The following is a 27873-nucleotide window of genomic DNA, read 5'->3' as shown; positions in this document are numbered from 1 at the left end:
TTCTCTTACTTTAGTTTTTGTAATTGATGTTTGAGAGTTTGATATGCCCGTTCAATGATTTCTTGACCTTGAGGATTATAAGGGATACCTGTTTTATGTGAGATAGACAATTGTGTAAAAATAGTTGAAAAATTTTTTCAGTGTATCTTGGACCATTGTCTGTTTTTATGGTCTTAGGGGTTCCCATAACAGCAAAACATTTAATGTAATGAGCTATACAATGTTTGTTAGCTTCTCTGGATTGTAGAGAGGCATGTAAAAAGCCAGAGAAGGTGTCAATAGTAACATGAACAAAATTTTGTTTACCAAATTTAGGAATATGGGTAATATCTATTTGTCATATATCGTTTGGCAACAATCTTCGGGGATTAACTCCATAATGGGGAACACTAAAAAATTGAGGACATGTTTGACATTGTTTAACAATCTGTCTGGCAGCTTCTCGAGTAATGCCAAATTGAAGTCTTAAGCTATTGTTGTTTTGATGGTGTAAGCTGTGAGAAGTTTTTGTCATTTGTTCCAATGAAGGAAATATCATACATGTAGCTTCGTCAGCCAAAGCATTGTCTCGTGTTAAAGGTCCAGGAAGCCCAGAGTGAGCATGAATATGACCAAAATAGCATTTATTAACTCTGGAGCAAATTAAATGTTGTATATCATGAAAAAGAGTTTGGATAGTAGAATTCAAGGTACCAATAAATGGAACATTCTCAATAGTGTTTAAGGCTCTTATGATATATTGACTGTCAGAATATAAATTAAATGGAGCAGAAATTTGTAATAGAGCCTGAAAAATGGCAAATAGTTCTACTTCTTGAACAGACTTATAATTAGTACGCCAGGCGGCAGTATTGTCCTGTATAATCAAAATAGTTATTCCATTAGAAGAGACATCAGTAAATAGGGCGGCAGCAAGGGGCTGAGAAACAATGATTTTGGGGAAGAGAAATTGGTGATAGTGGGCAAACTGTAAAATTTTATCTGAGGGATAATGATTATCAAGCTGTCCATTAAAACCAGCTAAAGCAATAACACAATTGTCACTAAACTGAAACAGCCAGTCCTGCTGAATTTTAGAAAATGGAACACATATAAAATGTGGGTCTCTTCTTAGATATACAATGGATTTTGACCGCCCAAGAGCTATTAGGGCAGCAACTAAATCATAATAGGGGGTTAGTACCCGAGAGGGAGAGGCAGGCAAGTGAAGCCATCTTAAAGGTAATCTTTGGAATAAGACTGCTGTAGGAGCATGTTTAGTAGGAAGAATATATAAACCCCATTTTTGAGTATAGTCACAATAAGTAGCTTGTTGTTTAGACAGGGCCTGTTCAACTTTATCTAAGGCTTGCCTTCCTTCTAGAGTCAGAGTTCGGGGGTAAGTTGGATCAGGGTCACCCTTCAGAATATCAAAAAGAGGCTTCATTTCCCCTGTAGTTTGCTTTAAGTAAGGTCTTATCCAATTAATATCTCTTAACAGTTTTTGGAAATCATTCAAGGTAACCAGATTATCTTTACGAATCTCTATCTTTTGAGCTCGAAACCATTTTTTTTTTCTAGAAAAAAACCCAAAATAAGAATAGGTGGGGGGAAGCACTGCACCTTTTCTGTTGTGATAATCAAACCATAATCCTGTAATGTAGTTTGCATATAAGCGAATGTTGTTAATAGCAACTCTTCATCTTGGCATGCCAAAAGAATATCATCCATATAATGAATAATATATACTTGGGAGTACAAGGACCTAGTGGTTTTTAAAGCTTGAACAACAAATTTCTGACAGAGAGTAGGACTATTAGCCATTTCCTGAGGTAAAACTTGCCATGATATCTTTTCATAGGTTCTTTATAATTTGTGGAAGGGACACTAAAAGCAAATCTTTGAGTCATTAGTGGCAAGGGGAATAGTATAAAAGCAATCTTTTAAGTCAATAATAATCTTGTAAGTATTTTTTGGAATGGCCATGGGGGTAGGCAATCCCGGCTGAAGGGGGCCCATCAATTCCAGTGTTTCATTAACCTTTTGTAAATCTTGTAATAGCCTCCATTTACCTGTTTTCTTTTTAATGACAAAAATAGGTGAATTCCAAGGTGAATTTGAGGGGGTAATATGGCCGAGAGCAAGTTGTTCCTGCACAAGCTGATTGACGGCCGTGATCTTTTCTATTGATAGGGGCCACTGATCAACCCATACTGGATCGTCAGACTTCTATTTTATCAGATCAGCATGGATTGTAGGACAATCAATGACCCCTCCTAAAAACATTTTATACCTTTTTTATAATTTTTAACTGTAGGGATCAGGGGTTGTAAAGGCCCTTGTGAATTTATCTCCAACCCCTGATGGGGTAAAATGCCTTGGTCTAATAATTGATTACTAATCTTTTTATCTGGACTATAAAGATATACCCCCATATTCATCATAACATCTCTCCCCCATAGATTAACCGGCAGTCCTGGCAAAACATAAGGTTGAAAATGTCCTTCTTTGTCCCTCCATTTTAAAAAGGTTGAACTCTGTTCTGGGTTGTGTGATTGCCCAATGCCTTGCAAAGTAGAAATTACAACCTGCTTAAGGCCATTCATCAGGCCAATGTTTTTGAGATATGACGGAAACATCTGCACCAGTATCCAAAATACCTTTAAAAGGTTTTTTTTTTTTTTTTGAATATACAATAGAAGCTCAGGGCGCTGTTTTTTAATGGCCTGAATCCAATAAGCGTCTGAAGACCCGAAACCTCGGGATCCTAGTTCTTGTTTAAAGGCTTTTCCATTTTCTTTCATCATTTTAAGTATGTCTTGCCATTCCCTCCTGGCTTGAAGAGTTTCTATTGAAAGATCAGCTGTTATCCTTATGGGAATTCCCTTGTGTGTTATTTGTTGTTTTTCCCTTGCTGCTTTTAATATTTGTTCTTTGTGTTTGATCTTTGTTAATTTGATTAGTATGTGTCTTGGGGTGTTTCTCCTTGGGTTTATCCTGTTTGGTACTCTCTGGGTTTCTTGGACTTGGGTGATTATTTCCTTCCCCATTTTAGGGAAGTTTTCCACTATTATCTCCTCAAGTATTTTCTCATGGTCTTTCTTTTTGTCTTCTTCTTCTGGAACCCCTATGATTCGAATGTTGTAGCGTTTAATATTGTCCTGGAGGTCTCTGAGATTGTCCTCATTTCTTTTAATTCGTTTTTCCTTTATCCTCTCTGATTCATTTATTTCTACCATTCTATCTTCTAATTCACTAATCCTGTCTTCTGCCTCTGTTATTCTACTATTTGTTGCTACTCATTATCAGAGAAATGCAAATCAAAACCACTATGAGGTACCATTTCACACCAGTCAGAATGGCTGCGATCCAAAAGTCTACAAGCAATAAATGCTGGAGAGGGTGTGGAGAAAAGGGAACCCTCTTACACTGTTGGTGGGAATGCAAACTAGTACAGCCACTATGGAGAACAGTGTGGAGATTCCTTAAAAAACTGGAAATAGAACTGCCTTATGATCCAGCAACCCCACTGCTGGGCATACACACTGAGGAAACCAGAAGGGAAAGAGACACGTGTACCCCAATGTTCATCGCAGCACTGTTTATAATAGCCAAGACATGGAAGCAACCTAGATGTCCATCAGCAGATGAATGGATAAGAAAGCTGTGGTACATATACACAATGGAGTATTACTCAGCCATTAAAAAGAATACATTTGAATCAGTTCTAATGAGGTGGATGAAACTGGAGCCTATTATACAGAGTGAAGTAAGCCAGAAGGAAAAACATAAATACAGTATACTAACGCATATATATGGAATTTAGAAAGATGGTAACAATAACCCGGTGTACGAGACAGCAAAAGAGACACTGATGTATAGAACAGTCTTATGGACTGTGTGGGAGAGGGAGAGGGTGGGAAGATTTGGGAGAATGGCAATGAAACATGTAAAATATCATGTAGGAAACGAGTTGCCAGTCCAGGTTCGATGCACGATGCTGGATGCTTGGGGCTGGTGCACTGGGACGGCCCAGAGGGATGGTATGGGGAGGGAGGAGGGAGGAGGGTTCGGGATGGGGAACACATGTATACCTGTGGTGGATTCATTTTGATATTTGGCAAAACTAATACAATTATGTAAAGTTTAAAAATAAAATAAAATTGGAAGAATAAAAAAAAAAATAAAAAATAAAGGCTTTTCCAACTGGAATTGTAGGAAGTAGAATTAATTGAACAACACGTTGACTAGATTGTATTACTGTTATGCCCTGTGGTGAATGGGCCATAATTTTTATTTCACCCATATAATCAGACTCTATGACTCCAGGGGCTACTAATAAACCTTTCTTCGTAGTACTGCTTCTCCCCAATAGGAGGCCCATAGTGTTCTTTGGAAGAGGGCCAAAAATTCCAGTTGGCAAAGCCTGTATGTCCATTTCTGGAGTTAATACTGTGTAGGTGGAGGAACTGAAGTCCAATCCTGCACTCCCTGCAGTTGCTCTGAGCAACTCGGTAACAGTTCTGTGTTTTGGCCCTGAAGTGTCTCCAATTTGGTCAGATTTTGCATCGCCCCATAACATTGTTTCGGGGCCTGGGGCTGGCCCCTCACCCAGTTTCCCGAGACCGGAGGAAGTGGCTTTCCCTGTAAGTCAGTTTTAGAACGGCAATCTTTTGCCCAGTGTTTGCCTTTCTTAAACCTAGGACAGAGGTTAGGGGTTTGAGCAGGTTTCCGGGCCTGCTTCTGCGGGCAGTGGGTGGCCTGATGACCCATCTGGCCACAAGAAAAGCAGCCAGAGCCAGGGACTCGAAGCCGACCACTAGTTTTATCCCACTTTTGTTGTTGATACAGTACTTCTTTGACTGTCTTTCCTTGTAATGCCGTGGCCAAAGTTATGTCTTGAACGTATGAAGGGCCGATATCAGCACAAATCCGTATATAATCGGATAAGCCTCCCTTTTTCCTGTAAGGTCTCAGGGCAGCTTGACAAGCCGAATTGGCGTTCTCATAAGCAAGCTGTTTAGTCAACACCATCCCCACCTGCTCATCCCCTATCATTTTACCCATTGCCTCAAGCAGGCAGGCAACAAAATCCTGATATGGTTCATCTGGCCCCTGGCGAATTTTAGATAAATCTTCAGTCTTTTTATCAGAATTTGGAAGCTTTTTTCATGCTCATAGAGCCGCAGTACTAATCTGAGGGTAGGCTCCAGGCAAATAATTAAGTTGACTATTAGTATCTCAATAATCTCCCTCTCCCACCATCATTTCATAAGTGATGTTCAGTCCTTGTTGCCGATTGATATCAGCTGTGATCCCACACTGCTCAGCAAACTCAGATTTCCATAGTAAATAATCTCTTCCAGATAAACAAGCCCAAGCAACCTGTTTTCAATCATTAGGTGGCAGATTTTGATTTCCTAAAGCCTCTATAATAGCCTGAGTAAATGGCACAGTCGGGCCATATTGTGCACAAGCCACTTTTAACTCTTTTAGTTGCTTAAAGGGTAGCGGTTTATAATACCTCTGCTGTTGAGCATTTTCAAATACTGGATAGATTCCTGAAAACCTGGGAATATGTTCTCCTTTTTTATTAGCTCACTTAATGGCTTGTTGAAGAGGAGATAATAATATCTCACTTCTAATTTTTATGTTTTCACCAGCCAAAGAAGCAGGGATAGATATAAGCTCTCGCGGTTCTACGAAAGGCAGAGGTGGATCGAGTCCAGCAAGAACCGAGGGAGGATATGTTGGAGGCACAGGCTGGCTGGAGTGGGAGTCTCCCTGTGCATCCTTTTTTACTGCTATAACAATCTTCTGAATTAAATTTTCCATCTGTTCTTCAGAAAGCCCTGAATGTTTTAATTCCCCTTTTCCCAAGGGGGATTGCATGTTAACCATCATTTCCCAAGGCATATCCTGTCTATGGTACTGGGCTTAACACATCATCACTCCCTCCAGCCTTACAAGCTGTTCCCTCAGGCACAGCATAAAGCAGCTCAGGCGGAGAGGCGGAAGGCTCTGCAACTTCGGGTTCTGTGGAATCCCTGAGAGCCGTTTGAATTTTATGTCCCTCATGTTCAGGATCCAGACAGTGCCTTATGAGAGTCCACAAAGAAAAAGCATCCACAGGAACAAGATTGGGACCATGTAAGGAATAATATGTCTGCAATTGTTTTCCTACTTTTTCCCAAGTTTCCAGACTAACTGTTCCTTCCTCTGGAAACCAGGGACAAATCTCTTCTATAAAAAGTAAAAACTTCTTTAGCTGTAACTTATTTACATGAATTCCCCTACCTTTTAACATAGTTTTCAACATATGTACAAATAACTGGCGGCTATTGCCTTGTCCCATGATTTATTACTCTCGAGAGTAACACTCGCTGCCCTTTACTTTAATTAATTAGGAATTCCTTGTTACTTACCTCAATCTTGGCGGGCAGCGGCCCTCGTCGCGCTCTGATTCTCGAGTCCCTGTTCGGGCGCCACCTGCCGGTGCCAGCCGGCAAAGTCGATCAGGTCCCGAGAACGTGCACAGCGGGGCTGAGAAAGGAAACTACAGCAAGAGACTACAACAAAGATGGGGTCGAGAAGTTCAGACACGTCTCCACGAAGGGACGCAGTCTGACACGGACTTTATTCAGCATCTTAGATTTATACAGAAGAGCGTGAGAAAGACAAGACAGTTGACATTTTTTTCTTGGTTGACCTATACATCTTACAAACAGTCACAAGAAATCTTGAGAACATGGGAATGGCACCCTGTTATTATTTCTTACACCAGATAACATTTCTCTGTGCTTGAAAAGTTTGCACAAAACTCCAGGTGCCTGCAGTAAATAAGCGCCTAATCTCTGGGGTGGCGGGACAGAGAGCTATGTTTGCAAACAAACCCTCAAGGACTTAGGCAGCTCCCAGAGCTGTGTCCTTCAGACAAAGGACCCCATTCTCACGGACAGCTCCCCACAAGAAGTGACCTCATGTAGCCCTCCAGGCTTCTCTATCCACGGGGATTCTCCAAGCAAGAATACTGGAGTGGGGGATCTTTCCAATCCAGGGATCGAACCCTCACGTCTCCTGCATTGCAGGCAGATTCTTTTACCATCCAAGCTTCCCCAGAAGAGAGATTGTAAATGGAACTGAGTAAAAGTCAGGTTATTTGACAAGAGACCAAGACTTTGGCCTCTGAAAGCTCTTGAATTTTTATTTGCTTTGCTCTCACTACTGTTTCTTGACTTTCCAAGAACTTCAGAAGGTTAGGGGGTAGGGAGAGGAAAGGAGTGAATGACCAAGGAGAATTGTAGTCCTACATCTAACCTATGATCCTAAGATATTGTCAGTTATAGAAAGACATCCACTTCCAAGAATCCAACTCAGGAGATATTCAGAGTTTGAATGTCACCGAAGAAATTTTCATTTCCTTTTTCCATATTGCATAATGCACCCTCTTTAATTTTCAGTCTCTAAAATCTAAATTAATCGGGATATCTTCTTCTAGCAAATGCAGTCAGTGTTGTCTTTCCACAGCCAGCATGCAATCATAAAACCAAAGGAAGAAAAAGAAGAAGAAAAAAGGACAACACGGTACAGCTTCCAGAAACCAGACCCTTTCCCAAACCACCCCCTTTCCACACCCATCTTGCTTCCTCCCATGTGTTTCAATCTGCTGTCATAATTCAACTGCAAATACACATGTGTGCTCAGTCGCTTCAGTCATGTCTGACTCAGTCCATCCCCATGCTGTAGCCCACCAGGATTCTCTGTCCAGGGGATTCTCCAGGCAAGAATACTGGAGTGGGTTGTCTTGCCCTCCTCCAGGTGATCTTCCTGACCTAGGGATCAAACTATTATCCTTAGTCTTCTGTGTGTCCTAAGTTGGCAGATAGGTTCTATACCACCAGAGTCACCTGGAAAGCACCATGTTACAAATATACTTAACAGGAAATGCACTCCAGGCCTGTTTGGTCTGTCATCAATCAAAAACCACCAAGATTTGGTCAGAACTGAAAAATTCAAACAATAAAAACTCTGTAAAGACAAACTACACTCGAGGATTTTGTATGCCCCCAACCAGTTCAGCCACAAACAACTCCAAAGGGGAGAGTCTAACTCTTTCTGGCGAGAGGGGTGCCCCACTCTCAGCCTGCTGGTCATTAGGTCCCCCAACATGGCTTTTGCTCTAGGCCAAAGCTGTCCAGTGAAGTGTACTCTGGACTACAAAGTCAAGCTCCATATAAAACCTTAAATTTTCTAGTAACCACATTTAAAAACAAAAAGAAGCAGATGAAATTAGTTTTCAAAGTATATTTTAATCCAGTAAACAAAAAATATTATCATTTCAATATGTGATCAATATGTCACAAGTCATGGCTGACATGCAGATAAGTCTGATATTATTTTGATGACTAAATACATTCCTTTCTAAGACAAAGTGCCACTCCTAGGGTGGGAAGCTAAAATGGGAACCCCTTTACCTTGGGAGTAAGCCTGTCAGGTAAAATACAAGACATCTAGTTAAATTTGGTTTTCAGTAAATAATTTTTCAGTATAAGTACATCCCAAGTATTGTAGGAGATAGACTTCTACCAAAAATAAAAATAAAATAAAGAAAGAAAGAAAAAAAAAGTTTTCATTGTTTCCCTAAAATTCAAATGTAACTGGGATTCCTGTATTTCTGTTTGGTAAATCCAGCCACCTAAAAGTCATGATTAGAACAGATTCCTTCTTTAGCTAAAAAAGAGTACATCAGTGGTGAATGAACATAGCTCTCTCCCATCAGGGCCAGAGTTACGATCACGGGAGGATGATGTGTCATCATGTGGCCAGTGCAGTTCGGAAGTGCAAAGGTGCGTCTTCCTTGGCCCAGCACAGAAGACAAAGTACTGGCAATCCCACAAAAGAGTAGGAGATAAAGGCAGAGGAGATGAAGGCAGAGGGAGAAAACGTGGCCAGTTCAGGAAGCAGAAGAAGGTGATGGTGCCCAGGAGGTCACAGGCCAGACTGCTGGGGAGCCTCACAGTTCAAGGTGTGAAGCGTTCTTCCCAGGGTCCAGTGGTGGCCACACCTGCAGGAAGGTGCACAGCTAAGCAGTAGGGGGTCACTGAAGCCCAGTGGCTACTCTGCTCCACTCTTGTTTCTTTTCCATGAAGTTTACAAAATATCTGTACATCCTGTACTCCCATGAACCTTGTGCAAGACCTTTATCTTAATGTGGCATCTGTACCTTTCCAACCTGTTGTAGGATTTTCTTTACAAATAAAATTGTCCTTTATTTTTACTTTATGTACTAAGAACTCTCACAATGGGTGACGAGAGAGAAGTATCATGTTCAACTTGTTAGATATTCCTTAGTGTCTTCCAAGTGAGAGTGGTGAAACATGCCCCCCAAATTCCTAAAACTCCTCAGAATTCCAAAACAGTAGTACCTGGTTAAAGTTAAGGGGCATGGTGGTCCCACAACCTTGGAGAAGATGTGTTTCAGGTTGATTTAGTGTTGAGCATGTGTAAGGCTTGGAGGAATGATTCAGAGGAGAATCTCCATTTTTAACCACTTCCCAGGTGATGCTAACACAGCTGGTCCAGTGATGACAATTTGAGAACCGCTGACTTACACAAGGAGAGAGCTTCCACAGAAATTGAAATGACACTTTTTGAGACACTTACTCTATTCTATTCTGAGAGCTTCCTCACACAGAAAACCCAGATACCAACCTGAAAATTAACAGAGTAGCTCTTCCACAGCTAAGGATGTAAAAAAAAAAAAAAAAAAAAAAACACCAAAAAAAAAAAAAAATACACATGGAGATGCATTGGAAAGGCAGCCTAGTCAGGACCCATACTCCTGATGGGTGACCCACAATTAGGAGGGTTACCAACTTGGTATCTTCCCTGGGAGGACATGCTGAGCACCTGAGCCCTGGTAACCTGAATGAGGAAGATGAACCCCTATAATATCTTGATTTGAATCCAGCAGAGCTACTTCTGGGAGAGAGCTGGGGGCTGTGGGAAGCCAAGACCCCATGCTTAATAGGTTAGTGCCAAACTTACTGATGCTGAATGTTATCAGTAATGATGCTGAATGTAGGCACAGGTCACATGGGAAAGATAATTATGTACTAATTTTAGGACATGTGCCAAAGGGGCAAGGATTTCTTGAAACAATCATGAAATCACTGATTGATGACAATTTAAAAAATCCTTCCTGTACCAGCTGTCCCAGTGCTAGCAGGAGACTTTTCTGATATTCCCCACTTACCTTGCTAGCACTGCTTGCCCTGCTAGTCTCTGTGTTTCCTGTGGAACAGACATATCCAACCTAGCCATGCCCACAATGTTCCTCCAAAATGGCTTCTCCCCCAAGTGCCTGGATTCCCCCACAGTAGCCTCCTTTCCTACCACTCACAGTGGGTGGACTCAGCCATGACTTTCATCCCCTCAAGGTGATTTCCACTCCAAATCAGCTCTAGCCAGAAGTACATCTGCAACTGTTGAGGTGGGGCTCACATTCGGCTGCACTGTGGGCCAGCCAGACCCATCAGCATGCCCAAAGCAATGTGGATACATCTAACAAGACACAACACTCAGCCTACACAGAAGACACCCTGGATTTCCTGTCTCTGGTGACCTGGGGGAACTGTTCCTTTGGGCTGCACAGGAGACACTCTAGATAAATCCACTTATTCAACATGGAGACATAGTTCATCTACCTAACATTAATGCATAGAAACAAAAAGGCAAAATAAAGAGACAAAGAATCTATGCTAAATGAACAGCTAAGACATAAACTCAGAAAAAGAACTAAACAAGATGGAGGTAAATAATTTACACCAAATGACTGAAATAAGGGTTATACAGATATTCACTGTGTCTTCCCTGCTGGCTCATTTGTTAAGACTTTCCTGACAATATAAGCAACAAGGGTTCAACCCTTAGTCTGGAAACTAAGATTCCAGGCTGCAGGGTAATTAAAGCTGCATGTCACAGCTATTGAACTCATGCACCCTAGAGCCTGTGCTCCACAACAAGAGAAGACAGAACGATGGGAAGCCCATGCACCAAAACTGAGGGCAGACCCCGCTCTATGCAACTAGAAAAACCAATGATACCGTAAGGCCCAGTGACCCATTAAATAAATGAATAAAAGATATTTACTTCTATCAGGGGAAGCATGAATGAATGGAGTGAGAACTCCACAAAGAGGCAATAAGTATAAAAAAGAACTGATTATAATGGAAGAATACAGTAACTGACATGAAAAATACAGCAGATGAGTCAACAGATTAGATGATTCAGAAGGACAGATCAGTAAGTTGAAATACAGAGTAGTGCTGGTACACTGGGATGACCCAGAGGGATTGGACGGGGAGGGAGGGAGGAGGGGGCTTCAGGATGGGGAACACATGTACACTCATGGCAGATTCACGTCAATGTATGGCAGAACCACTACAATATTGTAAAGTAATTAGTCTCCAATTAAAATAAATAAATTTTTTATTAAAAAAAGAAACAGAAATAGAGTAGTGGAAATCACCCAATCTGAGCACCAAAAAGAAAAAAAAAAAAAAAAGCCAAAAAATTGAGGATAGTTTAAGGCATTTGGTGGATAATATCAAGGATACTAACATTCACATTATAGGGATTCAAGAAGAAAGAGAGAAAGACAAAATCTCATCTGAAGAAACAATGGAAGAAAAATTTCCTATATTATTGAAGGAAACACACCCAGGTCCAAGAAGCACAGAGAGTCCAACATAGGGTAAACCAAAGGAGAAACATGCCAAGACATATATCAATCAAACGAAAAAAAATTTATCAAAAAGATAAAATATTAAAAGCAGAAAGGGAAAAGCAACAAATAACAAGGAAATCCCCGTAAGTTTAACAGCTGATCTTTCTGAAGAAATGCTGCAGACCATAAGGGTGTGGCATGATATACTTAAAGTTATGAAAGGGGAAAACTTACAGCAAGATTTCTCCAACCAGCTACGATATCACTCAGATTCAAAGAACTCAGTACCTTTACAAATAAGCAAAAGTTAAGAAATTCAGCACCACCCAAGTAGCTTTACAAGATATATTAAAGGACGTTCTCTGGGCAGGAAATAGAAGGGACTAAATAGACATGAAAAAAAAAAAAAAAACAGAATAATAAAGTAAATAATAATAGTATCATGCGTATCAATAATTACCTTAAATATAAATGGAATGGTCCAACTGAAACGCAGACTGGCTGAATGAAAACAAAATAAGCCCCATATAAATGTTGCAATAATACATCCACCTCAGACCTAGGGACACACATAGACTAAAACTAGGGGCCTGGAAAAAGGTATTCCATGCAAATGGAAATAAAAAGAAAGCTGGAGTAGCAATTCTCATATAGATAAAACAGACTTTTAAATAAAGACTCTTACAAAAGACAAGGACACTACATAATGATAAAGAGATAAATCCAGAAAAAAAGATATTGCAATAATAATACACATACATCCAATACAGGAGCACCTGAACACATAAGGCAAATACAAACAACCATAAAACGGGAAATTGACAGTAAGAAAATAATACTAGGGGATTTTAACACCCCACTTATACCAATGGACAGATCATCCACAAAGAAAGTTAATATAGAAACATATGCCTTAAATCACACATTAGACTAGATGGACTTTATTGATATCTTTAGCATATTCCATAACCAAACAGCAGAATACATTTTTTTTTTCTCAAGTGCACATGAAACACTCTCTGGAATGGATCACATCTTGGTTCACAAATCAAGCCTTGGCAAATTTAAGAAACTGAAATCAGAGCAAGCATCTTTTCTGATCACACTGATACATGATTAGGGATCATTTATAGGAAAAATTTGTAAAAACACCAATACATGGAGAAATCAAACAGATCACTGAAGAAATCAAAGAGGAAATTTAAAAATACCTAAAAACAAATGGAAATGAATAAATGACAACCCAAAACCTATGTGATGCAATAAAAGCAATGCTAAGAGGGAAATTTATAGCAATACAAGAAGCCTACCCCAAGAAATGAAAAGAACATAAAACAACCTAATCTAACACCTAACGAACCTAGAAAAAGAAGAAAATGGCCACAAAACTTCCAAAGTTAGCAGAAGGAAAGAAATCATAAAGATCGGAGCAGAAATAAATGGAAATGTAGGAAACATTAGCAAAGTTCAATAAAACAATAAGATATGCCTTGGAGAACATAAACAAAATTGACAAATCATTAGCCAGACTCATCAAGAAAAATAGAGAGAAGACTCAAATCAACTCAAAATGAAAAAGGAGACGTTACAACAGACAACACAGAAAGGGAAAGGATCATAAGAGACAATTAGAAACAACTCCATGACAATAAAATGGATAACCTGGAACAAATGGACAGATTCTTAGAAAAGTACAATCTTCTAAGACTGAACCAGGAAGAAATAGAAAATATGAATAAATCAAGTGCTAACACCAGTCACAAGCTCTAACTATGAACAGATCAATCACAAGCACTACTAACTGTGATCAAAAGTCTCCAACAAACAAATGCCCAGGACTTCACAGGTGAATGCTCTCAAATGGAAGAGATGTGATAATTCATATGCTGGTCAAACATTTCCAGAACAACATGGAGGGAGGAGCATCCCGAACTCATTCTGTGAGGCCACCATCACCATGAACCAAAATGAAGCAGAAATGCCACATAGAAAAGAAAATTACAGGCTAACCTCACTGATGAACATCAATGCAAAAATCCTGAGGAAAGCACTAGCAAAGACAAAACAAAACAAAAACACATGAAAAGGATCATACACCAAGTTCAAGTGGGGTTTATCCCAGGGATGCAAAGATTCTTTACTATATGCAAATCAATCAATATGATACACTATATTAACAAATTGAGAGATAAAAAACATGATAATCTCGGTGGATGCAGAGAAAGGTTTTGAAAATTAAACACCAGCTTATGATTTTAAAAACGCCCCATAAATGGGCATGGAAAAAAACCTACCTCAACATAATAAAGGTCATATAGGAAAAATCTCTCAGCAAACATTATCCTCAATGGTGTCAAAATTTAAGCATTTCCCTAAGATCAGGATCAAGACCATGGTGCCCACTCTCATTCCAATTATTCAATATAGTTTTGTAAGTCATAGACACAGCAGTCAGAGAAGAAAATGAGAAAGAATGCATATTGGAAAAGAAGAAGTCCATCTCTCATTGATTGCAAATGACCTGTTTCTATTCACAGAAGACCCTAAAGATAAAACCAGAAAATTACTAGAGCTAATTAGTGAATTTAGTAAAGCACAGAATACAAAACTAATACACAGAAATTCTTTGCATATTTATAACACAACAAGAAAAATCAGATAGAAAAAATAAGGAAACAGTGCCATTTCCCACTGCAGCAAGAAGAATAGCATAGCTAGGAATGCTGCTGCTGCTAAGCTGCGTCAGTCATGTCCGACTCTGTGCGACCCCATAGATGGGAGCCCACCTGGCTCCCCTGTCCCTGGGATTCTCCAGGCAAGAACAGTGGAGTGGGTTGCCATTTCCTTCCCCAATGCATGAAAGTGAAACGTGAAAGTGAAGTCGCTCAGTCACGTCCGACTCTTCGGGACCCCATGGACTGTAGCCTATCAGGCTCCTCTGTTCATGGGATTTTCCAGCCAAGAGTACTGGAGCGGGTTGCCATTTTCTTCTCCAATAGCTAGGAATAAACCTACCTAAACATACAAAACACGTCTATGCAGAAAGACAGGCTGTATGATGAAAGATAGCAAAGATGAAACAAACAGATAGAAAGATATGCCATGTTCTTGAATTGAAAGAAATCAATGTTGTGAAAATGACTATACTACCCAAAGCAATCTGCAGATTCAATTCATCCCTATCAAACAATGACATTTTAAAAAGAATTAGGATTAATAATTTTACAATTTATATGGGGTAAAAAAGACCCAGAAGGGCCAAAGCAATCTTGGAAAGAAATGTGGAACTGGAGGAATCAACCTTTCTGACTTCAGACTATACTACCAAGACACTATGGTACAGGCACAGAAACAGAAACATAGAGCAATGGAACAAGATACAAAGCTGAGATATAAACCCAAACTCCTATAGGCAGCTTTTCTTTGACAAGGGAGGCAAGAATGTACAATGGAGAAAGGACAGAAAAGAGAGCCTCTTTAGTAAGTGGTGCCGGGAAACCGGACTGCTGCTGCTAAGTCACTTCAGTCGTTTCCGACTCTGTGTGACCCCATAGACGGCAGCCCAACAGGCTCCCCTGTCCCTGGATTCTCCAGGCAAGAACACTGGAGTGGGTTGCCATTTCCTTCTCCAATGTATGAAAGTGAAAAGTGAAAGTGAAGTCGCTCAGTCGTGTCTGACTCTTAGCGACCCCATGGACTGCAGCCTACCAGGCTCCTCTGTCCATGGGATTTTCCAGGCAAGAATACTGGAGTGGCGTGCCATTGCCTTCTCTGGGAAACTGGACAACTACATGTAAAAGAATGAAATTAGAACACTTCTTAACACTATACATAAAAATTATTTCACAGTGGATTGAATGTCAACAGTAAGGCCAGAAACTATAAAATTCTTAGAAGAAAACATAGGCAGAACACCCTTTGACATTTATCATAGCAAGATCCTCTTTGATCTACCTCTGAGAATGACTGAAATAAAAACAAAAATTTTAAAAATGGAATCTAGAGAAAGTTCAAAGTATTTAAGCAGCAAAGAAAACCATAAACAAGATGAAAAGACAACCCTCAGAAGAGGAGAAAATAATTGTAAATGAAGCAATTGACAAAGGATTATCTACAAAGTACACAAGTAGATCATTGAGCCTAATATCAGAAAAAAGACAACCAATTGAAAAGTGAGCAGAAGACATGAACAAATTTCTCCAAAGAAGACATTAAGAAGGCCACCAAATACATGAAATGATGCTCAACATTGCTCATTATTAAGGAAATACTAATCAAAACTGTATGAGGTATCACCTCACACCAGTCAAAATGGCCATAATCAACAATTCTACACATAATAAATGCTGGACAGGACATGAAAGAAAGGGAACCCTCTTGCACTGTTGGTAGACATGTAAATGGATTCAGCCACTATTGAGAAGGGATATAGGTTTCTTTAAAAAGTAGAAATAAAACTACCATCAGTTCAGTTCTGTTCAGTCGCTCAGTCACGTCCAACTCTTTGCAACCCCATGAATCACAACACACCAGGCCTCCCTGTCCATCACCAACTCACAGAGTTCACCCAAACTCATGTCCATCGAGTCGGTGATGCCATCCAGCCATCTCATCCTCTGTCGTCCCCTTCTCCTCCTGTCCCCAATCCCTCTCAGCATCAGAGATTTTTCCAATGAGTCAACTCTTTGCATGAGGTGACCAAAATATTGGAGTTTCAGCTTTAGGATCAGTCCTTCCAAAGAACACCCAGGACTGATCTCCTTTAGAATGGACTGGTTGGATCTCCTTGCAGTCCACTGGACTCTCAAGAGTCTTCTCCAACACCACAGTTCAAAAGCATCAGCTATTCGGCTCTCAGCTTTCTTCACAGTCCAAATCTCACATCCATACATGACCACTGGAAAAACCATAGCCTTGACTAGATAGACCTTTGTTGGCAAAGTAATATCTCTGCTTTTGAATATGCTATCTAAACTGGTCATAACTTTCCTTTCAAGGAGTAAGCGTCTTTTAATTTCATGTCTGCAATCACCATCTGCAGTGATTTTGGAGCCCCCCAAAAATAAATTCTGCCACTGTTTCCACTGTTTCCCCATCTATTTTCATATGATGCAACAATCCCCTACTGGCCATATAGCCTCAGAAAACCATACCTCTTAAAAGACATATGTAACCCAATGTCCATTGCAGCACTATTTAAAATAGCCAGGGCATGGAAGCAACCTAATGTCTATCAAGAGAACAATGGATAAAGAAGTTGTGGAACATATACACAATGGAATATTACTCAGCCATGAAAAGGAACAAATACAAGTCAGTTTAATTGAGATGGATGAACCTAGAAACTGTGATACAGAGTGAAGTAAGTCAGAAAGAGAAAAACAAATATAGTATATTAATGCATACACATAGAATTTTGTAAAGTGGTACTGGAGAACATATGAAGGGCAGAAATAGATACACAGATGTAGAAGACAGACTTGTGAACTCAGCTGGAGAAGGAGAGGGTGGGATGAATTGAGAGAGTAGCACTGAAACATCACCACTACCATATGTAAAATAGTTAGCTAGTGGGAAGTTGCTATATAATATAGGGAGCCCAGCATGGTGCTCTGTGATGACCTAGAGGGTGGGATGGTAGGAAGTGGGAGACAGGCTCACCAAAAAGTAGATAATATATTTATGGCCTATTCGTGTTGTTGTATGAGGAAAACCAACCAAACATTGTAAAGCAGTTATCCTTCAATTAAAAATAAATAAATACAATCTGAAAACTATCATTCAACATATCTGTACTGTCATCTAAAGCTATATGGGATCATCTTCTATTCCTAGCTATTTTTCCCACTATAAGTGCTTATAAATGTCATTAAAGGTTTTGAAAATATGATTTTAATAACTACGCAGTATTGCTTAATGTCTCATACATAAATAATAAAATTTCAGTCTCAACATAGAAACATAATACTGAAAAAGGTTTCCATTTTAAACTAAAGCTTGCATTTTAATTCAGTTTAATGAGAATTCCTCTGAAGATCTAAAATTCTTGTGAAAAATAAATTATGGGTAGTCCTTCTTGATTTCATCTGTTATGCCTTATTGTCATTTACTTCTAAGAACTCGAACTTTTGACATTTTTGCCTTAGACTATAGTTTTTGACTGAGATAAAATCTTAAATTTAGATATTAAGAATGTCAAGAAGCACTCTTGTAAGTGTGAGTCACTAGTCATGTCCAGTTATTTGTGACCCATGAACTGTAGCCCACCAGGTCCTCTGTCCACAGAATTTTCCAGGCAAGAATATTGGAGTGGGTAGTCATTCCTTTCTCGAGGGGATCTTTCTGACCCAGGAGTCAAACCCAGGTCTCCCACATTGCAGGCAGATTCTTTACCATATGAACCACCAGAGAACCCTGACCCTGGTGCACACGGATGTAAAAATCCTCAAAAAAAAAAAAAAAAAATTAGCAAACCAAATTGAAGATACATTAAAAAGAATCATACACTATGATCAAATAGAATGTATTCTGTGCCTGCAAGCATGATTTATTATCTGCACATCAATCACTGTGATACACAGTTTGAGCAAAATTAAGAATGAAATCACGTGATTTCAATAATTTCAGAAAAAGCTTTTGACAAAGTGTCACATCAATTTTGATACAATCTCTCAATACAGTGGTTATACATGGGACATCCTAAAGGGTGTATAATACAAGTCCACAGCTAACATCCAACTCAGTGGTAAAGAGGTGAAAGATTTTACAAAAAATCAGGAATAGTACAAGGATGCCCACTCTCATCAATCTTGTTCAACATAGTAGTGGAAGTGTTCTATCCAGAATAACTAGGCAAGAAAAGGAAATAAAAGGCATCCCCATTGGAACAGATGAAGTTACAGTGCCACTATTAGATTATGACAGGATTTATATGAAACTCTAAAAACTCCACCAAGTAACAAGTATTAAAACTAATAAACTTAGCAATATAGCAGGATATAAACCATCGGAGAGAGAACAGAACAGTCCCATATACAAATGCATCAAAAAAAAAAAAAAACCTGAAATAAATTTAACCAAGGAGAAGAAACACCTGTACAGTCACAGGATCCAAGAGATAGAGTCTGGGTTCAAATCCCACCTTACCTGCTGACCTGCAGAGTGACCCAGGGCAAATCACACAATGATCTGAGGCTCAACAAGCTGCTGCTGCTGCTATGTAGTTTCAGTCGTGTCCAACTCTGTGCGACCCCATAAATGGCAGCCCACCAGGCTTCCCTGTCCCTGGGATTCTCCAGGCAAGAACACTGGAGTGGGTTGCCATTTCCTTCTCCAATGCAGGAAAGTGAAAAGTGAAAGTGAAGTCACTCAGTCGTGTCCAACTCTTCGCAACCCCATGGACTTCAGCCCACCAGGCTTCTCTGCCCACGGGATTTTCCAGGCAAGAGTACTGGAGTGGGGTGCCATTACCTTCTCCGGAGGCTCAACATATTCAACTGTAAAATGGACACAAACCCAGTATCTCCTCCCAGGGCTGTGAAACTCCAAGGAAATGCTTATTTAGGCCTGGGTGTTGGAGTGTCTCCGGGAGCCTCTCCTTGAATGAAATTCCTTTAGAACTGGGCTCTCCTGATCCTGTTGGTGAGGGTAAGTGTAGGGCTTGGGAGCCAAATGGGACTGAACAAGGACGAGAACAACAACAAAAAAAATACTAGTTCTGTGTCAGGGAGGGAAGCAACCTCCTTTCCAGATCTCAGAGTGGGGCCTGCAATATAGGGCCCGGATGCACAATCAGAAGTGATAACTCTGAACCCCCCACAGCAGGGATGGAGCCTTCCTAGCAAGAACCTTCTCTCTGGTACAGGCTCCAGTGTGATGCGGTGCTGTTCCCTGAGTTCTCCATGTCTCCACCAGGCAAAGAGCTCTCAGGAGTTGGAGGTCTATTAAACCACAGGTGCCTGAGAGAATGACACAAGGACTAACAACATTGAAAATTAGCTATATTAAAAAATAATAAAAAGGACAGAAGTATAGATGAGGCAGGGGATGAGAAGCAGAAGGATTGACTACCTCTCAAGCCTTTAGCAGAAACATCTCCACACCAGCTCAGCAGAGACCACAGGAGGAAAATATAATGGAAAAGCAGGCTATGGGTATGGCTCTACACTGCTGGACCCAGGGACCCAAGACCCAATCCACCAACATCATTTTGCGTATCCAGACACCAAGAGGAAGAACAGACTTTGCCTTAGGAAGTCTCAGCCAGACTTCATATTGGGGTTGCTGAGCATGGTCACATGGTCACTCCGGACTCAGCCCCTCCTCTGTGCTCACATCCTCTGTCCTCACAGAAACATACACGGTTCACTACAGAGAACCCTCTGAGGGTACTTGTGTATACTAGAAACTGGCAATGGTGAAATGCAAAGAGAAGACCCAGAAATGGAAACATGCCTCTGGGGTGCTGTACAAATTACCAAAGATCTGAAGTTCTTGATACTTGGCATTCTTAAAAAAGCTTCTTAATGTATAAACGCATAAAGGACATTTTCAGGAGAAAAGACAAAGGAATCATCCCATTGGGACAATTTGGTATACATGTTGGAAGGTAAGTTGGATCCCTACCTCAAAAAACACCACCAAACCAATTAGACATGGCTTAGAGGGTAAAGCGTTTGTCTACAATGCGGGAGACCCGGGTTCGAGCCTTGGGTTGGGAAGATCCCCTGGAGAAGGAAATGGCAATCCATTCCAATACTATTGCCTGGAAAATCCCATGGACAGAGGAGCCTGGTAGGCTACAGTCTATGGGGTCACAAAGAGCTGGACACGACTGAGTGACTTCACTTCACTTCAAAAACCAACAATTGAAGGAAAAATTTTACAAAATTTCAAACCATTTTTGATGAGGGAATATCTTTTCTTTAAATTGAGGTATTGTTGATTTACAATAATTTGCTTGTTTAAGGTGTACAGCAAAGTGGTTCAGTGATTCAGCCTCTTAGGTGCTTCCTTGGACAAAATTCATTCCTTTTGGGAGGCCCCTGGGCCATGCCCTCTACTCAGAACAGCTAAGAATCCTGTATAGGCAAAGCAACATGTGGTGGTGCTCAGTGGGGGTTTTTAGACTGAATAAATTACTCTAACATGATATAAGAAACAAGCCCAGAGGTTAAGAGAGGATCTCCAAACCTACCTTCCAAAAGGAGGTCTTGCTCCCTTGAATGTGGGTGCACCTGGGGGGTTTTAGACTGAATAAATTATTCTAACATGATACAAGAAACAAGCCCAGAGGTTAAGAGAGGATCTCCAAACCTACTTTCAAACAGGAGGTCTTGCTCCCTTGAATGTGGGTACGTGAAACAGCACTTAGGAAGGGAAGAGGTGTTTCAGGAATATTTTCTCTGCAGAGGACAAAGCGGTGTGTAGAGAGGATGCGCAGGCACGTCCCAGGACACTGAGCACAGTGACTGGACTCTCGGCCCTGCTCTGGGGGTATTGCACTGTCTCCACCCCTGACACACGGTGAGCAGCTCACACGTGTCCCAGAGAGTATGGTCACATAACCTGGACCTGGCCAATCGGTGTATTCCATCCTCCCTGGCCAATGTGATTGGCTCAGGACCGGAGCATTGAGCAATCAGCAATCGTGGCCCAGGGCCGGGCCTCAGGCTGGAATCAAGGGAAGAGGAGCTCTGGTTCTGCCAGAAGGGGTGGGGCCAGGTGAGGTCAGGCCACAGCAGTGGGAAGGGCGTGAGGTCAGCCTAAGGCAGTTGGTAGCCTTCCTGTGCCCGTCAGGACAGAGCTGCCGGCTTGAGAAGGAGGGAGCTGCTGAGCCCAGGGGTTGAGAGTGCTGGTTCCTGCTGTGGTCCCAGAACTCCACCTGAGACCAGAGGGAAGCCGTCTGCCCGTGAGTCCTCTCCTGCTTGTCTGTCAGCTTGTTTGAACCATGCTGGATTTTCTGTCCGGCTGGCTAAGTGGAGACCCTGGAAGTGCACCTGTGTAGTTCTGGCTGGCTTCAGGGAAGAAATGCCAGATGACATTGGGAGACTCCAGTTTAATCTGGATTCAGGTCATATCTCTTGAAAGTGAAGTGAAAGTCCCTCAGTCGTGTCCAACTCTTGGCGACCCCCTGGGCTATACAGTCCGTGGAATTCTGCAGGCCAGAATACTGGAGTGGGTAGCCTTTCCCTTCTCCGGGGATCTTCCCAGTCCAGGGATTGAACCCAGGTTTTCCGTATTGCAGGCAGATTCTTTGCCAGCTGAGCCACAAGAGAAGTCCAAGAATACTGGAGTGGGTAGCCTGTCCCTTCTGTAGCGGATCAGCATTCACGACCCAGGAATCAAACCAGGGTCTGCTGCATGGCAAGAGGATTCTTTACCAGCTGAGCTATCAGGGAAGCCCAGTATCTCTTAAGGCCAGCTATTTATTGATATCTCTTAAGTCCAGCTATTCATTGATATCTCTTAAGGCCAGCTATTAATTGTAGGTTTACCCTAATTAGTCTTCATGGGAGTAGAGTAGCAACCTGCTAAGGTAGCAATCTATGTCCTTTTTCTAGAGGACAAAACTGGGGCTCAGAGAAGGGGGTAACCCAGCTACAGCAAGGAAGTGTGTACCTAGACAAAACCCCCAGATCCTGCTGTTAGAACTCAGGGAAGCCATATGGTGTGGCTTGTCCATGTGACAGGGGCTAAGGCACCCAGCCCACACTAGATACTGTGGGGACCTGACTTGGTAACTGCCTTCTGGCAGCTCTGAGACTCACAAAAGCAATTTGCACTGAAGAGAGGAGGGACACCTCCCTCCATCCACCCCACCACACCCTCTTGGTACTCCCACACCCTGCCCACTTTCTCTTGCTTTGTGAGTGAATAAGAGTCACGCTCATGTGACCACATTGGCTGTACACTGTTCCTGAGCAGGTTCATGGTGCACAGAGAAGAGAAGGCAGGGTCCTTCCCTGGAGGTGGTCACAGCTCATGGATGAGCCAGACAGGCAGGCAGGGCACCATAGCACCTGAGTTGCCTTCATGAGTGAATGGTGTGGGGACAGAGGAAGAGAACCATCTCTGCTCCCTTATGTGGTGCCCAGGGCAGGTTGTCACCAGACTAAACACTTACTATGGTGATGACCATCACTGCTGTCTGTAAATGGTTTGCATTGGTGTGTGTCTTCATCTGAGCGGTCAGGACATCTCTAAACTACACTGTCCATGGGCATTGCCTCTCCTTGGAACTAGACATGTTTCATCTCTTCCTTACTGAACATTTATTTCCAAGAGGGTTTTTGGCCCACAAGGATGTTGGTTTTTTTTCTAGCTTTGTCTCATGAGGAACACTTTTCTGCTTGTTGGTGTGGTTTGTTTTCCCAGCTCTCTTGGCTTATTTTGTGAATTTGTTTCTGCCAGAGCAAGAGCTCAGAATTTGCCTTTGGGCTGAAAAAAAAAATTCTCAAGTTTAGTCTTACAACATGTGGGGAGTCAGAAAAATCCCCTGGAAAAGGGAAACACTATGAACTCCAGTATGTTGGCCTAGATAATTCCATAGAGTGTATAGTCCATGGGGTCACAAAGAATCAGACAAAATCTGATGACTCAACAACAACAACAACAATGAAGCTTCACCATTTGTCAAACAGAGATAACAACAGTACTTACACGACTGTGTGCATGTTAAGTTGCTCATTCATGTCCAACTCTTTGCAGCTCTGTGGACTGTAGCCCCCAAGATCCTCTATCCATGGAATTTTTCAGGCAAGAATACTGAAATGTGTTGCCATTGCCTCCTCCAGGGGATCTTCCTGACCCAGGGATTGAACCCAGTTCTCTTGCATCTCCTACATTGGCTGGCGGGTCCTTTTCTGCTGAGCCACCTGGGAAACAAATCATTACATCATTGGGTTATTGTAAAGTACTTAACTTAGAGTCTGGCACTCTGGAAATTCTCACTGGAGATGTGAATATTCAACTATATATCATTATTGCTCATATGATAATGGAATGGCCATGCTCACAAAGGAGAAAGAAGAGCCTTTCCAAGTCCACATTACATCCTTCACCACACATATCTTTTTTAAAATTTCTTGACTTTGAAATGAACATCAAACATAAAGACATTGGTTATGGCCACCAGAAAAGATCGAGTTGTACCAATAAGTGACGAGGATTCTTCTCCCAGTTCCAACATGCATGCCTTGTTTCCCTGGCACCACCCAGCACTTCTCTGACAGCAGCTAGGGGTCCAGCAGCTTAACTCAGTGTGGACACTGCCTATCTGGGGGTAGTGCCAGACCCCACAGGTTAAAGGCCCAGCCCTACAAGACCCTTCCCCCACTCCAGCCATCATTTGCAAGCCCAAATTTTCACCTGTGCTCTGACCCACTGGCTACCGTTCAGAGGTTCTAATGACTTTGGGTTCTGTTAATTTGTAGAGTGGCTCATGGAACTCAGAGAAACATGTTGCCTACTAGATCACAGCTTTATTGTAAAAGGGAATAAACTCAGGAACAGCAGATGGAAGGGGATACACAAGACAGGGTGTGTGGTGGGGCAGGCACGGAACTTCATGCTCTCTGAGCCTGGCTTTCCCCAAGTCTGCATGTGTTCATTAACCCAGAAGTTGCCCAGACCCTGTTTGGGGGTTTTTATGGAGGATTCATCACACAAGCACAATTGATTAAATCACTGGCTGTTGGGGATTGCTTCAACCAGAAGCCCTTCTCGCTTTCCCAGACATGGTGGGGGTGAGGAGGGACCAAAAGTTCCAATCCTCTAACCATGTTGGTTACTTTCCCTGGCAAGCAGCCCCCAACTTTGGAAAGGAGGCACCCTCTGAAAAGTCACCTCATTCACCTAACAAGAGACACCTTGACTGGTCTCCCCACTTAGGAAATTCCCAGAGTTTTAGGAGCTCTGTGCCAGGACTGGGGACAAAGACAAAAAATGTATTTCTTGTTATTAATACAAATCACAAGGTCACAGTGACCCCAAATTTCAGTGATAATTTGGTTCTCTAGCCTTAAACGGTTTTCAGCAGTTGATTGGACCTTTTTTAAAAAAAGTGTTGGGGCCACACTCCAAAGCATGCAGGGATCTTAGTTCCCCATCCAGGGACTGTACCCACACTTCCTGCATTGAAAGGCAGAGTGCTAACAACTGGACTACCAGGGAAGTCCCTGTTTGGGCCCTTTTTAGATGAAAATGTTACCATGGCATAAACTAAATGGTTCAAGATTTCAAAACGCTGGAGCTGAGCTTGAGCCATCTTCCTGTGGTGTCTTCAGATCATAACCAACTTTTCCATGGCCCCTGCAACCCCGAGCTTTCCCCTGAGGTGAATCACCTACTCGAGACCAGAGTCTATTCAGGGGCCACCGGGCACAGGCAGCATGAGGGGTGTGTGCAGGTCCATGCCATTACAGTTAGTGGAGAGATGCCCAGGATGACTCATTCCTGGGTATTCTCTGATTACAAGAAGTGAGAGGGTTTTGGGAACAAGATAGCCTCGGAGAGAGCCCAGCCACACAACCCTGCCCACTGGGACCCAAAATTGGGACTTATGCACACTTCCTCAGGGAGAAAGAAATCCATGGACTCCATTGGATACTCAAACAATGACCCCCAAAAGATGAAGAGTCTTAAAGTGGGATTTCTCAGCCTTGGCATTGCTGGCATTTGATATCTTGCAGCATTAGTAAATAAAACTGAAAATGTCCCCAGATGTCACCAGTGTCCCCTAGGCCCCAACATTGAGGGCCAGCTGAACAGGCTGGACCAGAAGCAGGGATGAATGAAATGCAAGTTGCTCAGTTGTGTCCAACTCTTTGTGACCCTATGGACTATACAGTCCATGGGATTCTTCAGGCCTGAATACTGGAGTGGGTAGCCTTTCCCTTCTCCAGGGGATCCTCTCAATGCAGGGATAGAACCCAGGTCTCCCACACTGAAGGTGGATTCTTTACCATGGGGGGATGAAAAAGGCCAGTGAAACAAAAGGAATGGGGGCAGATGAACAAGTCCCCCCTCCTGAGATGTCTGCTGGTCCAGTTGTCCACAGTTGTGACCAGGCAGGGTGTGGAGGTCACAGGGGCACAGAGCTGTGTGACCTCCTTTGCTCCCCCAGGGCCAGTGAGCATGTGAGGCTGAGTGGCTCTGAGGCAACATGGGCTTCAAGTGCCACACAGACGGGGCCCCTATGTGCAGGGCGAGCCTTTCTCCTGGGTCAGGTTTATGTTTGAGAAGATATCCTGTGATGATGGGGGGAAGACCGCCTGGCTGAGGTCATGATCGAATGGTGGTGGATCTTAGGGACAGAGAACATTGAGTGTCCCAGGTGGGGCTTCTGATACTGACGGTCACAAATTGGGGGTAGCGGGGAGGCTTAAAACAATGCTAATCTACTCTCTCCCAGTTCTGCGGGCCAAAAATCTAAAGTCAAGTTGTCAGCTGACCGTGCCCCCCGACCCGGGTTCTGGGGGAGCATCATTCCCAGCTCTTCCAGTTTCTGGAGCTCCAGGTGTTCCTGGGCTTGTGGCCACCTCCCCCTAGACTCCGCTTCCTCATCACATGGCCTCCTCTTCTCTGTGTGTCTCTCCTCTTCTTATAAAGACACCCATCATTCTGCATAAGGCCCACCTAATCCACTGTAACCTTATTTAACTTGATTTCATCTGCAAAGACCCCATTTCCAAATAAAAGCCCCCCTTGCAAATATGGGGAGTTGGGATATGGGTGTCTGTTTTGGAGGGCACCATTGACCCCACCACAAAGCTGAGCCTTTACACACAAGTGGTTATCCCAGGAGTTGGGGGAGCTCACATGGGACTCCTCAGATTACAGCCATGGGTGGGGGAGGCATGGCTCATGGTTGGAGGGCTGAATAAGGCAGGTGGTCTGGTGGGGGCCAAGCCTTGGCCTGGCTTCCTTGGTGCAGGGTCCCAGGGTGTGCATGAAAGCCCCTGAAGTCATCAAGATGCAGGTTCTGACTCAGCAGGTCTAGGTGGGCCCCACACTGCCCTTCTCACCTGCTCCAAGGGTGTATAAACTGCTGACCCTGGTCCATGCCTGGGGTGTGAGGAGCATGCAGGTATTTCCCAGGAGCCATCAGAAAATTCCCCAAGGAAGCCCTCCCACCCAGTGTCCATGCAAATCCCCGATCCCCTGTCCGGTGCCTCAGAGGTACCCCAGACAGAGACCCGCGCACAATACTGGGTGCCCCAGGCCAAGAACCCAGTGGAGGGGGAGTGGTGAGTCTGGAAGAAACGTGTTCATAACTTCGTGTATAGGACGGATGGAGGCTGAGCATGGCTGACTGGCTGTGACCACAGGTGACCAACTTGCCCCCCACCCTCCACCAGCCACTATGGGCCCAGAGGAACTCTGCTTAAAAATTGCTTGCCCAGCCACCCACAAGAGGGGCTATGGTTGTCAAATTAGGATCTGACACCTTGATCCAAAAGACCCCCAAAGTCAGCTTCACACATGAGGGTCCAGGACAGGTGTCATGTCAGACACTCCTGGGACAGCAGACAGAGTGGAAATGGTGGGGAAAGGTCCCAGAGGCAGGCGGCCCAGGCCTTCCTTCTGCAGGAGTGCCTCTTCTGCCCACCCCTCACTCCTCTGTCCCTCCGATGGTGTTGAGGTCAGCATCCAGGGTTCCTAGGAAACGGACAAGAGCAGCTTGTGAGCCAACATGTTTCCTTGTAACTGAAACCCATCAGCATTTTTCAAGTCCAACCTCAAAGCCAGGGCATTATTTTTGTCAACTGGTCATTGCCAAGAAGGCCACACAGGAAAATCCCGGCTGTGTACTGGGGGTGATGGAGGCCCGCATTGCCCTGATGTTGAACTTGACTCTAGCTTTGACAGAATTGGTAAGGCCGCAGACACGTGAACCCTGCAATGTCAGTTCACTTTCAAGCTGCCATTCAGGGCTCGCCATGGCACCCCAGGGCTGGTGGGCTGTAGTTTCTCCTCATTCCTCCCTGGAGCTGGTGTGGGCTGCAGCGGCATCTGTTTCCCATCTTTGTGGATGTTGTTTTTTGAAAAGCAAGCAAAGAGCTGCCTGCTTGAGGATGGAAGACACCTCCACACCAGACTCCGGGACCCACGGTCAGGTGGTGAGGGTACCTGAGCTCCAAGGGAGGCTCAGACCCCACCCAGCC

General features: G+C 42.9%; 1 pseudogene; it reads right to left on the bottom strand.

The window, feature by feature from the left end:
* Window positions 1–4524: 4524 nt before the first annotated feature.
* On the bottom strand, window positions 4525–5859 carry LOC132342363 (endogenous retrovirus group K member 10 Gag polyprotein-like; annotated as a pseudogene).
* Window positions 5860–27873: the final 22014 nt, after the last annotated feature.

Source organism: Bos taurus, chromosome 15, assembly GCF_002263795.3.
Source record: "Bos taurus isolate L1 Dominette 01449 registration number 42190680 breed Hereford chromosome 15, ARS-UCD2.0, whole genome shotgun sequence".
In the NCBI taxonomy this organism is placed as follows: Eukaryota; Metazoa; Chordata; class Mammalia; order Artiodactyla; family Bovidae; genus Bos; species Bos taurus.
Note: the sequence above shows the minus strand (reverse complement) of the source record. Positions and strands in the feature narration are given on the sequence as shown.